A 15,006-nucleotide genomic window follows, 5' to 3' on the forward strand; every position below is an offset into this window, starting at 1 on the left:
AGACCTCCAGGGACGGTGCTTCCACCACCTCCCTGGGCAGCCCATTCCAATGGCAAATCACTCTCTCTGTGAAGAACTTCCTCCTAACATCCAGCCTAGACCTACCCCGGCACAACTTGAGACTGTGTCCTCTTGCAACTTAGCTCCATTCACATTATTTTCCCTAGTGTAATGGTTCCTTTGCCCATGGAGATTCACCAATCAGAATGGCACTTCACCAAACTGACCATATTAGGTGAAACCAGGGCTTGCTTACCTTTATTTAGACAAGACACTCACAAGTGTATAAATACCTCTGGGTACCTGTTTATCCCTTTGAGAGGGGATGTAATAGCCCAAGCCTTTGTTTTCCTCTCATCCTTGCTTCCCCCATCAGCAGAAGGGTAGGGCAAGCCAGGACATGTTTTAGGCCTATTGGCCTTCCATGGCAATAGGTAATGCATATTGAATGGGGTACCCAAATCTTCAGCACTGATTTTTAAATGCAGGGCAGTACATCTATAAATAGTGCCAGCCAAGTAGCCAAAACTTTTTCAGAAGGTTTGTTTCACTGGGTTTGCAGAGCCTGTCCCAGAGAAAATTTGAAGTGATGTCAGAATATCGAGAGAGGCTGATTCATCATGGAAGAGGACGTGTTTAAGAAAGAAATCCCTATAAATGCTGGCATGATTTTTCTTTTTCAGATAAAGTATGTCAAAAACAGGAATAGGTTCCCATTTAGGAAACGGCTGTTCCGAAAAGGGGCAGGGAACAGGGTGTATTAGGCCAAGGCAGTGGCAGAGCAAACAAAACAAGTACGACGGCTACTGATTTCCTTCCTCTTAAGGACACAGCATAATTTATTGCAGAGCTGCAAAGAAGCAATTGCTCTGGCTTTCAGTAGAGTTGTCACCCCTGATTCAGACAGAGGGTAATACATGCTCTCATTCTAACAGATATTTAGATCAAAAGGTACTAGCTATGAAAAAAAATGAACACAGGCAGCTGAATATCATGTTCAGCTTCCCTAAGATACTGACATAAAAAAGGAAGTTCTGTTACAAAGGAAATTGTTCAAGAAACATTAGTTTGAGGCTATAGAGTGCTTTGACTGAAGGAAATTACATTTTTGTACTTTCAGTTAGGTAAGGCACTGGGGACATTGGTTGAAGGACTGGGGGTGCAGGTTATTTTATTTGTCAACACCCTTAATAGCAGAAAGGAATACTGAAAAGAACAGGAAATCACGCATGATTAATAAGTGACTCAGAGGCTAGTGCCACCAACAGAATTTAGGGTGTGGTTTTTTTTGATCTTGGGGAACTTTATAAGGCACCACATCTGCTAAAAACATGGAATATATGTATCTTAGAGGAGGGAAAAATCCTAGCACATGAGTTGACAGGGCTCATTAAAAAGGCTTTAAACTAGGCTCAAAGAGGGAGGAGGTTAAAACCAGGCACACTAGAGATAAGCATGAGGACAGACTTCAGTCTGTCATTTCACTTGAGGTGGGAGATGGTGACAGTGTCAAAATTGTCTGTGACAAGTGGCAGGAGGAGACATCAGGCTTGGAAAGATGGGGTCATAGTAAGGGACTTCAACTTGTTGCCCTAAGTGTGCTGTGAGCACTGCAGCAAAGGCAAGGTCTTGCTGAGGTGAGCTAGGGACCTCTGAGGTAATGGGAGATAGGAGGGTAGCTCCCACGAAATGCCTTGGGGGAACAATGGCGTGCCCCTCTAAGAAGGTGACATGGATGACAGCCCAGCTGAAGTGCTTCTGCACCAGTGCACACACCAGGGTCAACAAACAGGAGGAGCTACCTTGCCACAGGAAAGCTACAATGCAGTGGTAATTCTGGAAGCTTGGTGAGATGAGTTCTATGACTGGAGTGTGGCTTTCGATGGCTACAAACTGTTCAGAAGGGACAGGAGGGGAAGAAGGGATGGAATTGTTGCCCTCAATGTAAAGAATTAGAGAAACTGCAAAGAGTTGTTGCTAAATAATAGCCATGAGCAGGTTGAATACTTAGGGGTAGGTGTTAGGGACTGGAACAACAAAGGGAGCCTTGTGTTAAGAGTCTACTACAGGCTGCCTGATGAAGTGGAGCCTGTGGATGAAGCCTTCCTACTCCATCTCAAGGAGACATCACAATCACAGGCTCTCATCCTTCCTGGGGATTTTAACCACCCTGACATATGTTGGGAAAGTAGCACAGCTCTATCAATACAGACTAGGGAATGAGGTATGGGTTAGGGTTAGGGTTAGGTTAGGTAGTCTACAACTAACTGAAGGGTGGTTGTGGCCAGGAGGAGGTTGCTCTCTTCTCTCAGGTGGCCAGCACCAGAACGAGAGGACACAGCCTCAGGCTGTGCCAGGGGAGATTTAGGCTCGAGGTGAGGAGAAAGTTTTTCACTGAGACAGTCATTGGACACTGGAATGGGCTGCCCGGGGAGGTGGTGGAGTCACCGTCCCTGGGGCTGTTCAAGGCAAGGTTGGACGTGGCACTTGGTGCCATGGTCTAGCCTTGAGCTCTGTGGTAAAGGGTTGGACTTGATGATCTGTGAGGTCTCTTCCAACCCTGGTAATACTGTGATACTGTGAGGTAATAGAAAGCAGCCCTGTGGAGAAGGACTTGGGGCTGCTGATGGACAAGAAGGCAAATTGTATCTGGCAGCAGATCCAGAGAGGTGATTCTGCCACTCTGCTCTGGTGAGATGTCACCTGGAGCTCCACCTCTGGACTCCTCAATATAGGAAGGACATGGGCCCAATTGAGCAGTTCCAGAGGAAGGCCATGAAAATGATCAAGAAGTTGGAGCACCTCTGCTATAATGACAGGCTGAAGGAGCTGGGCTTGTTTAGCCTAAAGAGGAGGCTCTGGAGTGACCTAGTGGCAGCCTTCCAGTACGTGAAGGGGGCCTACATAAAGGATGTAAAGAGACTGTTTAGAAAGATCTGCAGTGATAGGATAAGGGGCAATGACTTTAAACTAGAGAAGAGCAGATTTAGACTGGATATTAGGAACAGGTTCTTTACCATGGGGGTTGTGGAACACTGGAACAGGTTGTCCAGGGATGTAGTTGGGGCCACATCCCTGGAGACACTCAAAGTGAGGCTTGAGAGGGCTCTGGGCAGCCTGATCTAGTTGAGGATGTCTCAGCTTACTGCAAAGGAGGGTCGGACTAGATGACCTTCGGAGGTCACTTCGAACCCAGATTGATGATTCTAATACTCATGAAGCAAGTAGCATTATGATGTGCAAAAATAAAAGTCACCTCTCCTGATTTTGGAAACACTGCCAACAGATGCAGAAGAAACTCTCCTGCACACACTGTGGTCTTGCAGTCAAAGAAAACAGACAATCTCCTGCAGAAGCAGAGCCATCATCAGCCAGTGAGAGAAAGGAAGTGGCTGATCATCCCAGAAATAAAAGAGATTCTGTAGCCAAGTGTTCTGAAAGTAAAACATTTTAGAATGAGATTTCTTGAAACACAACTTTTCATGATCCTTTTTGGAACATTAGCTACTACAGAGTATGTCAAATGGATGGAAAATGTAGTTTTGATGTGTCTCAGCCACAGTGTGTAATGGTGAACTGATAGGTGCCACTCTTGGAAGAGCAATTACTTGCTGGGCTGTTTGCATCTATAGCATGCTTTGGCTCAGAAGAGGCTGTGCCAAATGGCAGAGATCTCATATTGCTCTGCTGCTTGTCACCTGTCCAATATACTCTTTATAAAATCTTCCTGCCAAGCAATGCAACAAAGAAAGGCTTGCCATTGTGTTGACTAATTAAGGTGAAGCTGCTGTAACACAAAAGGCTGTCATTTTAATTATGGGTTAATGAGACCCTCTAAATTGAAATCTCAATGGAGGAAATTAGAATAACCTCTAGGTGAACTTAGTCGGAGGTATCTGCCAAGTTTTGCATTAGGAAATGTAAAGCACAAGTTGTGAGTCCAGATGAAGGAATCTCTTGGGTGGGAGCATTGGGAAAATAAAGTAAAGATTTCCACATATTTCCAAATAAGAGCTTTTTCTTGCCTCTAAGCTCCTAGTTAATCTTAAGTATTAAATTCCAGATGTTCCCCATCAAAAATCTCCAACAGATGTCCATCTTCAAACAAAAACCTGTGAGTAGGCTGTTACAAGAAAGATTCCTATTACAAAAAAAGATATAGATGTTCTGGAACATGTCCAGAGAAAGGCCACAAGGATGATCAGAAGGCTGGAGCACCTCTTTTATGGAGACAGACTGAGAGAGTTGTGGTTGTTGAGTCTGGAGAAGAGAAGGCTCTGACAAGAACTTATTGTGACCCTCCAATATCTGAAAGAGGGCTGTAAGAAAACTGGTGAGGAACTTGTTAGGATGTCAGGTAGTGACAGGACTAGGTGAATGGAGGAGGGTAGATTTAGATTAGACAATAGAAAGAAGTTCTTCACCACGATGGTGGCAAGACACTGGAACAAATTTCCCAGGGAGGTGGTGGAAGCCCCATCTCTGCAATTTTTAAAGGCCAGGCTAAATGCAGCTCTACACAGCCTGATCAGTGGAAGTGTCCTGCCTGTGCCAGGGGAGTTGGAAGTGAATGATCCTTGAAGGCCCTTCCAACCTTAACAATTTTGTCGTTCTGTGATTCTATGTGTAAAATCTGAGGCTGTTCCTTAGCACAGCTAAGGATTGTAGTTTCATCAACCAGCAAAGATATTCTCAGATGGCTCTGCTATAAGTCTTGCCATTTTGCGTTGCAATTGAAAATAGAACAACAAAACCTCAAAGCTGTTGTCTCTTGAATCAAATAAGGCAACAATGCATTTAAGACTTGGAGAAATTTAATTTGTTGAGAGATAAGAGTCTGTTTTCCTTGCTTAGACTGAAGGTAGGTTGGTGACCATGGAGGTGGCTGGGAATGGTTGGGTGGCAAGAGTAAAAACTAATGGACTAATTCCTTCACTGAAATGCTTATATACCAGTTCAAGGAGCATGGGGAAGAAGCTGGAAGAGTTGGAGATTTGAGTTAGGTTGTATGACTATGATATAATTGCAATCACTGAAGCATGGTGAGACAGCTCCCATGACTGAAATGCTGTTGTGGATGGCTATGTACTGCTTAGGAAAGACAGACCAACAAGGTGAGATGGTGGTGTTGCTCTCTATGTTCAAGTGCACCTGAAATATGTTGAGTTCTATCGAGGAAAGGAAGTAGAACAGGTTAGAAGCTTGTGGGTAAGAATTAAGGAATGTTGTAAAGGGTTAACCCCTCCTGGGAGTGGTCTGAATCTGACCCCAGGTGCAATAGTTAGCCCACTCCCACTCCCTATCTGGACATTTGTGGCATCGCTCTGATCACACTGGTCTATGTGAGCTTTGATCACATTCTCCTGCAGCAGCAACAGGCAGCTGCTACATCTGGTGCCCGAACAGGGATGGGAACTTCCTCTAAAATCTGTTATTCTCCAGGAGAGGATGTGTGGACAGCAGAAGAGAGAGAGAGAAGGGGAAGTGGGAAAGCCAACTGAATTCAGTCTCTGCCCTGGAGAACTGGTTAAGATGCGTGCAGGAATCTGGGGAATCTCGTCCTGATGAGGTGAGTATTTGGGGAGGAGAGGGTGTCCATGCTCGATGAAGAAGAAGCAGTGGTGGAAGCTCCCCCCACATTTTTTTTTCTCTCTATGAGAGGTGTCTCTATGAGATGCTGAAGGCTCTATTTTGCTGGACAAAGGAGTGATTTTTGATCCCCAGGATGGATGTGGCCTTTGAAGTGGACACCTGGGAGACAATGGGAAAGACCCTGAAGAATGAAATATATCAGGGCTCCAAAGAGTTCGTAAAAATTGTTCTTCCATGGCAATTGATCTTTGACACCCTGACGTCTATGAAGGGTGATGGAATTGCTGCCGCATCAGCATTTGCAGGTTTCGCTCCCCAAGGGAGCAGTGAGACTTCCACTACTCAAGTCCCCTTATCAGCAACATCACAACTATTTCAAGTGCTTACTATTCCTCTGCTGCCTGCTGCAGTAAAGAATCAATCAACCAAAACGAAAGTGCAAAAAGCAAAGGAAAGGAAAAAGAAGAAGCAATCAAAACAAAAAACACCTCCATCATTCTCTTCAAGATCGACCGACAGTGAACCAGATACCACCCCTGCAGCGAGTGCCCCCCCTGCTCCTCCAGTATTGACATCTCCAAGGGAAAGCCAGTTCCTGTATCCACCCTTGCCTCCCTCCATGCCTCTGACACCTGTAGTTCACCTCCAAGAAGACAAATCCCCCAGGTTGACAGACACACATCTGAAAAACCTTCTTGACAGACCCCAGAAGTTAGAGGCTAAGGGCGAACCAGCAAAGAAAGCATATAATGCTGGTCACTTGCCAGCACCCCCCACCCCCCTTCCATTAAATCCTACAATACCTGCCCCAATCCCTGCCCCAAGGATGTGTCCCATGTCTCTTAATGCCCCACTGCTCTGGACAGGAGCTGTGGGACCTACCTATGGGGACGATCCAGTTACTAGATGGAAAGGAATTATCAAGAATGCTCTTACTGAAGGTGAAATACTCCCATCAGCACTTCCGGTGGTTACAGGGGCTCAGGGGAGGAGGGCAATAGGTTGTGTTAGACTGGAAACTAATTGAAAAGGTTAAACAGACGACAACAACTTACGGGTTCCTGTCTCCATTTACTCAATCATTACTGCAGCATTTATTTACAGCTCAGTTATTAATGCCATACAACATAAGAATGTTTGTAAATACCATACTTACTCCCTCTCAGCAATTACAATTTTACCACAAATGGTCAGAATTACGTGATAGTGCTGCAGCTACACCACAGCAGAACACAGACCCCTTATAGGAAGCTCATTCACAAATGCTTCAGGGAGCTGGGGCATTTGCATATGCAAGCTTTCAAGCAGGCCTTTCAAACAGAGGTCTTACAATTATCAAAACTGGAACACAGAGCCTTGTTAACTGTTTGTGATCCTTCGCTATCTACACTCACTTTTACCAGCATAAGGCAGGATGAGGCTGAGAAGTATTCAAACTTCCTTGATCGATTAAATCGCAGAATTTGGCCATCAGTGATATGTACATGTTTGTATTGACACCTTCTCCTTGGTTATTTGGGCAACAGCACAAACTGATGAAAGAGCTTGACATGTCATGAAACATTTGTATACGTGTTTTGCAGTCTTAGATGTCCCACTACAAATCAAAACAGATAATGGTCCAGCCTATATCTCTTGAACATTTAAGGCCTTCTGTCAGAAGTGAGGCATTCAGCACATCACTGGAAACCCTCATTCCCCCACTGGCCAAGCTATTGTGGAAAGGGCACACCAAACACTGAAAAATTTGCTCAATAAACAAAAAAGAGGGGACAGTGAAAGTGATGAGAAAAGCATTGTATGTGTTGAACTGTTTGCGATTAGCAGGTGATAGGCAGGAACCTCCAATGGTAATACTTGGCAGTCATTTATGTAGAGAAAACAAAAAAAGCAGATACAAAGATTCTTGTACAATATGAAGATCTAAGTACAGGAGAATGGAAATGTCCCACAGAAGTGAAAATGACTGGTCGAGTGTATATGCATTTACTTACAGGGGATGGTATCTCGTGGGCCCCAGCAAGATGGGTCAAACTGTGGAAACAGATTCCAGCAGATCAGGACTCACTGTCGCGATAATAACCTTGTCATGGACAAGCGTGCAGGCTCTGCACAACAAGGAACAACCTCCCTCTTCCCTTCGTCTCAGGTCACACCATAAAGTTTGCTGTTGAAAAAGATACTTGAAGGCTTTGAAACAGTGGGTGATTGTAGTGGTCCATTTGCCTCCATTTGAGATGTGAAGAGGCTGATCCTGCTCCTGCTTCAGCCTGTGAAGCAGCCTAGCTCTGGGACACTCTCCCCACCTCCCCTGGCACCATCTCAGCGGGGCCCATAATCCCGCTCCCCTTTTTTTCTTTTCTTGTAGCTTATCTTTCGGAGGAGAAGTGTTTTACTCTTAAAGCAGTAGTTTCACGGTTTTGTATTTTAGTGGTAGTATCTTGCAAATGCAAATCCTGATAATGTTTTTAGCTTTTGATTGTAATACATTTTAGCTTTCCAAAGTTACTGGATAAGATATTAAGTGCTTGTTAATTGTAATAGAATATTATAATTGGAGTAAGTTTGCAGTAATTTTAACTGGGTAAAATCGATAGATTAACATTTTTTTCTTTTAGGTTGACTGACTTAAAGGTTCCTTTTTCTTTTTCTTTTCTACATGCCATGGCATTTTCAAAGAGCACTACATAGTGTAACATCTCTTTTATTTTTCCTTTAGGGTTTATTATTTTTTCTGTATTCAGGATCGATTCAACAGTTTAACTTTTCTTTTAGTTTTCTAGCATTAATATAGTTAAGGCTAAGAATTTATAATAGGGATATTATAGGATTTTTTCCTTATTTTTTTCTATATAGCAAAGGTAGCACTATAGGATAAGGATCATGTCAAAAAAGAACAGGTAACAGCTCTTGTTATGATACACTGGCAAAGTTAATATGGCAAAGACTACTGGATTCAGTTTTCACATAAACATTGAGATTTCACTTGCAGCATGCCAGATTAGGCACTGGTTTTCTATAGCATGTACATAAAACAAGGTCAAAAAGATGGTTTGCAACTGGCCTCTGCAATTATTCAAAAGTATCATCAGACTTATGCATTTATATGCTCTGATATTATACTTAGCACCTGGTTATGTTAGTTTGACACCACTGCATTCACCAGAAAAAAAAAAAAAAAAAAAAAAAAAAAAAAAAAAAAGGAGGAAAATAGAGAGAGAGAGAGAGAGGGAGAGAGGGAGAGAGAGAGAGAGAGAGAGAGAGAGAGAGAGAGAGAGAGAGAGAGAGAGAGAGAGAGAGAGAGAGAGAGGAAAAATTCTCCAGGTAAATCACACAGAGAGATTCACTCTAGACTAGGCCTATAGATTTGTTAGCCTAAGGAATGAATGTGTTTGTATCTGCTTATGTATTTGTGTGTGTTGTTTCTAGGTCTTTGATGGATACTAGCTCGTTATGTCCAGTCTGCTTTTGGCAAGGAGCAGAAGTCTTGTTCAAATGGATGTGCAGATACTGTGGCAAGAAATTGAAATGTATACTGAGATATGGTTGTGTGCATAGGCTTTGGTCACACTTTGAGTTAGGTATTTCACAAGCTTTTGAGGAATTCTGTTTAATGAATAGGCAACTGCAAAATAGAGCTACCAGTTGACCTTTGTTACTAGGGCCAGACCCATTAGTTGGCAAAGATGGGGAAGAGCTCTTTCTGTTAGCAATGCTTAAGGTGTTGTGTTTGTTATCTTTTGCAAGGACCCTGCAATGGATGAGAAACGCTGCCTTCATTTTAAAACAAAAAGGGGGAATTGTGGGACTGCAATGTGAGAAGGATAGTAACAAGTTTGGAGAGGCAGCAGCACTGGGAACAGACTCAACACCGAGACCAGCTCTGACGCTTAGGCTGTTGCTTTCAGGGAAACGGGGGGGCTTCCTGATGCAGAGGCACCTAGAGAAAAGGGAGGAGAGGCAGCAGAGTCAGCTCCTTCATGTGCCTGAGGACAGGGACTGAGGCAGCGGGCAGCAGTGCCATGCGAGATACAAATGACAGTGAGCCAGCAGCAGAGTGACATTTGGAGAGGCAGCAGGTGTTTCATGGGATCTGGGCAAGCGGTGCGCACTGAGAGAGAGAAAAAAACAACAACCAAAACAGAACAAACAAACAAACAAACAAAACCCCCAAACAACAGAAAAATAAAAGCCACAAAAAATCCAAGCACCAAGGTATTAGCCATGGTGGTAACCCGGGCAAATACTAAACTTAAGAAAACTGTGGGCACCAAACCGGTGCCTCACACAAACATGTGAGTGTCCAGACCCCTAGCTGTAGAGAATGCCTGAGCCTAGCATTTGGAGTGGAAGGTGGTGCATATGAAACTTGCGTGAAGTGTGAACAGGTGAATGATCTGCTTGGTATGGTGGCTGGGCTAAAGGTGGAAGATGAGAAACTAAGGTGTATATGGGAATGTGAAAGGGAAATTGACTGGTGGAGCCAGGCTATACCATTCCTGAGGGAGAGGCAGCAGGTGAGGGCTGTACAGATAATAGAGGATTCCACTTCCTCTTGCTATCCAGATAAAATGGGTAAAGGAAAAGACACAGGATATGAGGGGCAGTGGAGACAGGTCCCTTCCTCCAGAGGCAGGAAAGCCCCCTTCAGATCTTTTCAGTCTTACCAACTGCCCTGACACAGCAGATATAGGGCAGTAGAATCTGAGGATCTGTCCACCTGGAGTACTGTGTGCAGTTCTGGAGCCCCCAGCAAAAGAAGGACATGGAACTGTTGGATCGAGTCCAGAGGAGGGCCATGAAGATGATCAGAGGGCTGCAGCACCTCTGCTACAAGGACAGGTTATGAGAGTTGAGGCTCTTCAGTCTAGAGAAGACAAGGATTCGAGAAGACCTTATAGTGGCCTTCCAGTATCTGAAGGGGACCTACAGGAAAACTGCGGAGGGACTATTTACAAGGTCTTGTAATGACAGGATGAGGGGTAATGGGTTTAAACTGAAAAAGGTGAGATTTAGACTAGATGTTAGGAGGAAGTTCTTTACAGTGAGGGTGGTGAGACATTGGAATGGGTTGCCCAAGGAGGTTGGAGGTGCTTCCTCCCTGGAGGTGTTTAAGGCCAGGATGGATGAGGCCTTGAGCAACCTGCTCTAGTGGGAGGTGTCCCTGCCTACAGGGGGGCATTTGAGATAGATGATCCTTGAGGTCTCTTTCAACCTAGACCATTCTACGATTCTATGATTCTAAGCAAATCTCGACCTTGGTTCCCATGACTGCAGGCTATTTATCTGGGAAAGGATAGGAGAGTGGACATCTTGTTAATGAGACAAAAAAGGTGTGATGTATGTAAAAGACTGGGTTGTTCTTCCCTAACTATGCTAATATGTAGGTGTGTGCTCTATGTTCAAAGCTATATAATGAGAGCCAGGACAATCAATAAAGGTCTCTGGCATAACTCACATTGAATCATCTGGAGTCCTTTTGCCATCGCTCTGATCACACTGATCTGTGTGAGCTTTGACCATGTTCTCCCGTAGCAGCAACAGGTACTTGCTACAGAGGGGGGTTGGTTTCAAAGCCCTCCTGGGTGGTTCTGCTGTTCAGGAGGGAGCTTGTATTTCTGTATTATTTTTAACTTGTATATAATCATATATAGTTGTTAATATCTGTATATATTATGTATATATGCTTGTATATTTGTGCCACACTGTAAATATAGCTTCATTCCTTAACTCTCAGCCAGCTGAGTTAGTCTGGTGAATTCATGGGGAGCAGGAAACTCCCAAATTACCACAAAGGTAGAAGCATGACATTAAGTAGGATTACAGTTCTGGACCTCTGCAGGACTAACCCTGTACTCTTTGAAGATCTACTTGCAGGAAGCCCATGGGCTAAGAATCTAGAGGGTAAAGGAGTCCAAGAGAGGTGGCCAATTTTTAAATGCCACTTCCTCCAAGGCCAAGATAGGTGTGTTCCCTTGAGTGAAAATTGGGTTGAGGTGCTAAGAGACCTAGATGGATGAGCAAGGAGATTCTGCAGGAAATCTCGTGGAAGAAAGAAGCTTGCAGTTCATGGAAGAAGGGCCTCATCACTTGGGAGAGCTATAGAGAAGCTGTCAGGGCATGTAGGAGGGCAACAAGGAAGGGCAAAGTCCTGTTGGAACTAAAACTGGGAAAGCAACTGAAAGACAACAAGAAGGGCTTCCCCAGATATATCAGTAGTAGAAAGAGGAAGGAAAGTGTGGGGCCACTGCTGAATGAGGTGACAACACTGATAACTGAGGATGCAGAGAAAGCAGAGTTGCTAAGTACCTTCTTTTCTTCAGTCTTTACTCATAAGACTGAACTCCCTTATGAACTCCAGAGCCTGGATGAAGGAGAGGAAACCTGGAGGACAGTCAACAAAGGCTGGGTTAGGGATCAGTTACACAAATTGAATACAAACAAGTCTATGGGCCTTGATGAGATGCACCCAGGAGTGTTGAAAGAATTGTCTAATGTTGTCGCTCTACCACTCTCCATCATTTTTGCAAAATCATGGCAAACAGGAGAAGTGCCTGAGGACTGGAGGAAAGCCAATATCTCTCCAGTCTTCAAAATAGCCAATCCTGAAGGAAATAGGTTCCAGGTAACTATAGACCTGTCAGCCTCACCTCTATCCCTGGGAAAATGATGGACTGGTTCATTCTGGAGGTCATCTATTGGCACTTGGAAGAGAAGAAGGCTATCAGGAGTAGTCAGCATAGATTTACCAAGGGGAAATCATGCTTGACTAATCTGATAGCATTCTATGATATAACTGAAAGGGTAGATGCAGGAAGAGCAGTGGATGTAGTCTACATTGGCCTTAGTAAGGCTTTTGACACTGTCTCACATAACACTCTTGTGAACAAGCTCAGGAAGTGTGGGATGGAAGAGCAGGCAGTGGATGGATTAGGAACTGCTTACACAACAGAGTTCAAAGAGTGGTGACCAGTGGTGCCAACTCCAGCTGCAAACCTGTATCCAATGGAGTCCCCCAGGGATCAGTGCTGAGACCAGTCCTGTTCAAGATCTTCATCAACATTGATGAAGGAACAGACTCTGCTCAGCAAGTTTGCTGACAATACCAAACTGGGAGGCTTGGCTGACATACCTGGAGGCTGTGCAGCCATTCAGCAAGACCTGGACAGGCTGGGCACAGAGGAACCTAATGAGGTTCAACAAGGGTAAGTGCAGAGTCCTGCACCTGGGTGCTGGGGTTTGAGCCGGATTGAGTAACTGAACAGTCTGAGAAATAAGGAGAATAGGCAGGGTATTCTGATAAGAAGACAGCTGCAGGGAAGTGGCCTTGGGGAGGCTGGCAGAGGCTAGCTGAGAAAGTTTAGCTGCTATCTGTAGCTGAGCTGTGCAATGGGGTCTTGAAGGGGGGGCAGTCTGGTCAGCCCTGGGAACAAGCAACATGTTGTGGCTAGCAAAGCCTATCAGAATTATGCAAGTATGTATCAAATCCATTATATAAGTACCAGGCTTAGCTTCAATAAACAGATTGACCTTCTATGAATGATATTGGTATAAGCTAGTTTCTTTCCATTCTCCAGCACAGTCTTTGAGTGATCCAACACCTGGGAAAGAACAATAAACTACATCAGTACAGGATGCGAGGTGATCTGCTGGAAAGCAGGCCTGTGGAGAAGGACCTGAGAGTCCAGGCAGACAGCAAATTATCCATGGGACAGCAATGTGCCCTTGTGGCCAAGAAGGCCAATGAGATCCTGGAGTGCATTAAGAACAGTGTGTTCAGTAGATTGAAGGAGGTTCTCTTCCCCCTCTACTCTGCCCTGGTGAGACTTCACCTGGAATATTGCATTCAGTTCTGGGCTCCCCAGTTCAGGAGAGAAAGGGATATACTCAAAAGAGTCCAATGGAGGGCTACGAAGATGACTAAGGGGCTGAAATATGTACCCTATGAGGAGAGGCTGAGGGACCTGGGGCTTTTTGGTCTGGTGAAGAGAAGGCTGAGAAGGGATCTCATGAATGTTCACATCATGAAGCAGAATGACAAGGTTAGAATCAAAGTGACTACCTTACTGTAAAGGGAAAGCCCAAAGTCTCAAATATAATTTTGAAACTGTTTTTGTCATTTATATGTTGAATAGGAATTTTGTTATGCCACTATAGCTTTGGGTTTGGGGTTTGTTGTTCCATTGTTTTTTTTTTTTCATGTGGGGTTTTGTATTTCAGCAGAGGGCACTGTGACCTTGCTTAGAACTCAGGCTGTTAGTTAGGCCACTTGAGCCTGGAAAAAAATTTTACCATTTTTCCTCAGCATCAGTCACAGGGTTATGTGCATAGGATTGACTTATTTTCCATTTTAATCACTGCCTCACCATTGTGGTTAAAAGACTGGAAGCAAGTGAGAAAAAAACAAACAAACAAACAAACAAACAAACACTTAATGGAATTAGTATTTACTTTTCATAAAAAAATCTCTTCAGTTTTCCAAGGGGAAAAATTAGCTAAATAACAGCTTGAAAGTTTTAACTCCAGGGTAACATAGTCCTCATTGATGTGTACAGGTCGCTGAAACACAGCCTACTATTCAGTGCATTGCCACCCACAAAGGGCAAAAGCATCAAGTCCACCTCCGCAGCAATTAAACATGAAGAAATCCAGGAAGGCTACAAGATTGGCATCTCTACTTTCCTCTAGGAGCCAAGCCCATGCTGCTACACTGAACACACCAGTTAAAGGGTAGTAATAGAGATCTTGATGTGAGGCAATTTAGGTATCTGATAATATTCCCTAAATCACTCATTTCTTCAGGCATGTATATTTGTAGATATTAACAATTAAAAGATTAGATGAGGATAAAGAGACCAGTGTAGGCTAGTAGCCCTATTTAAATTTCCTTCATTTGATGGGTTATATCCCAAACATTCAGCTTCTATTTTATCCAAAGGTGATATTTGTGTTCCACACAGATCATCCATTACTTGACAGGAGGTATAATGATTATTTTGACTTCTCCCGATAGGAAAGCTTCTTTCCTTCTCTTTCTAGAATTAGACAAGCTGTTTTGAGAAAGCAGAAATATGAGCACCAGTCACTTGTTCTTAGACTAGAAGATTACAATAATGGGTACTAAAAGATGTTACAATGCTAAAAATCTATAATTTTCTGTGACCTACATAATCAATCAGGTTGGAAGACACCTGCAAGATCATCCAGGCCAACCTAGCACCCAGCCCTAGCCAGTCAACTAGACCATGGCACTAAGTGCCTCATCCAGGCTTTCCTTGAGCACCTCCAGGGAGGACGGCAACTTCATCACCTCCCCGGGCAGCCCATTCCAATGCCAATCACTCTCTCTGGCAAGAACTTCCTCCTAACATCCAGACTATACTTTCCTCAGCACAACTTGAGACTGTGTCCCCT

Source organism: Pogoniulus pusillus, chromosome Z, assembly GCF_015220805.1.
Source record: "Pogoniulus pusillus isolate bPogPus1 chromosome Z, bPogPus1.pri, whole genome shotgun sequence".
In the NCBI taxonomy this organism is placed as follows: Eukaryota; Metazoa; Chordata; class Aves; order Piciformes; family Lybiidae; genus Pogoniulus; species Pogoniulus pusillus.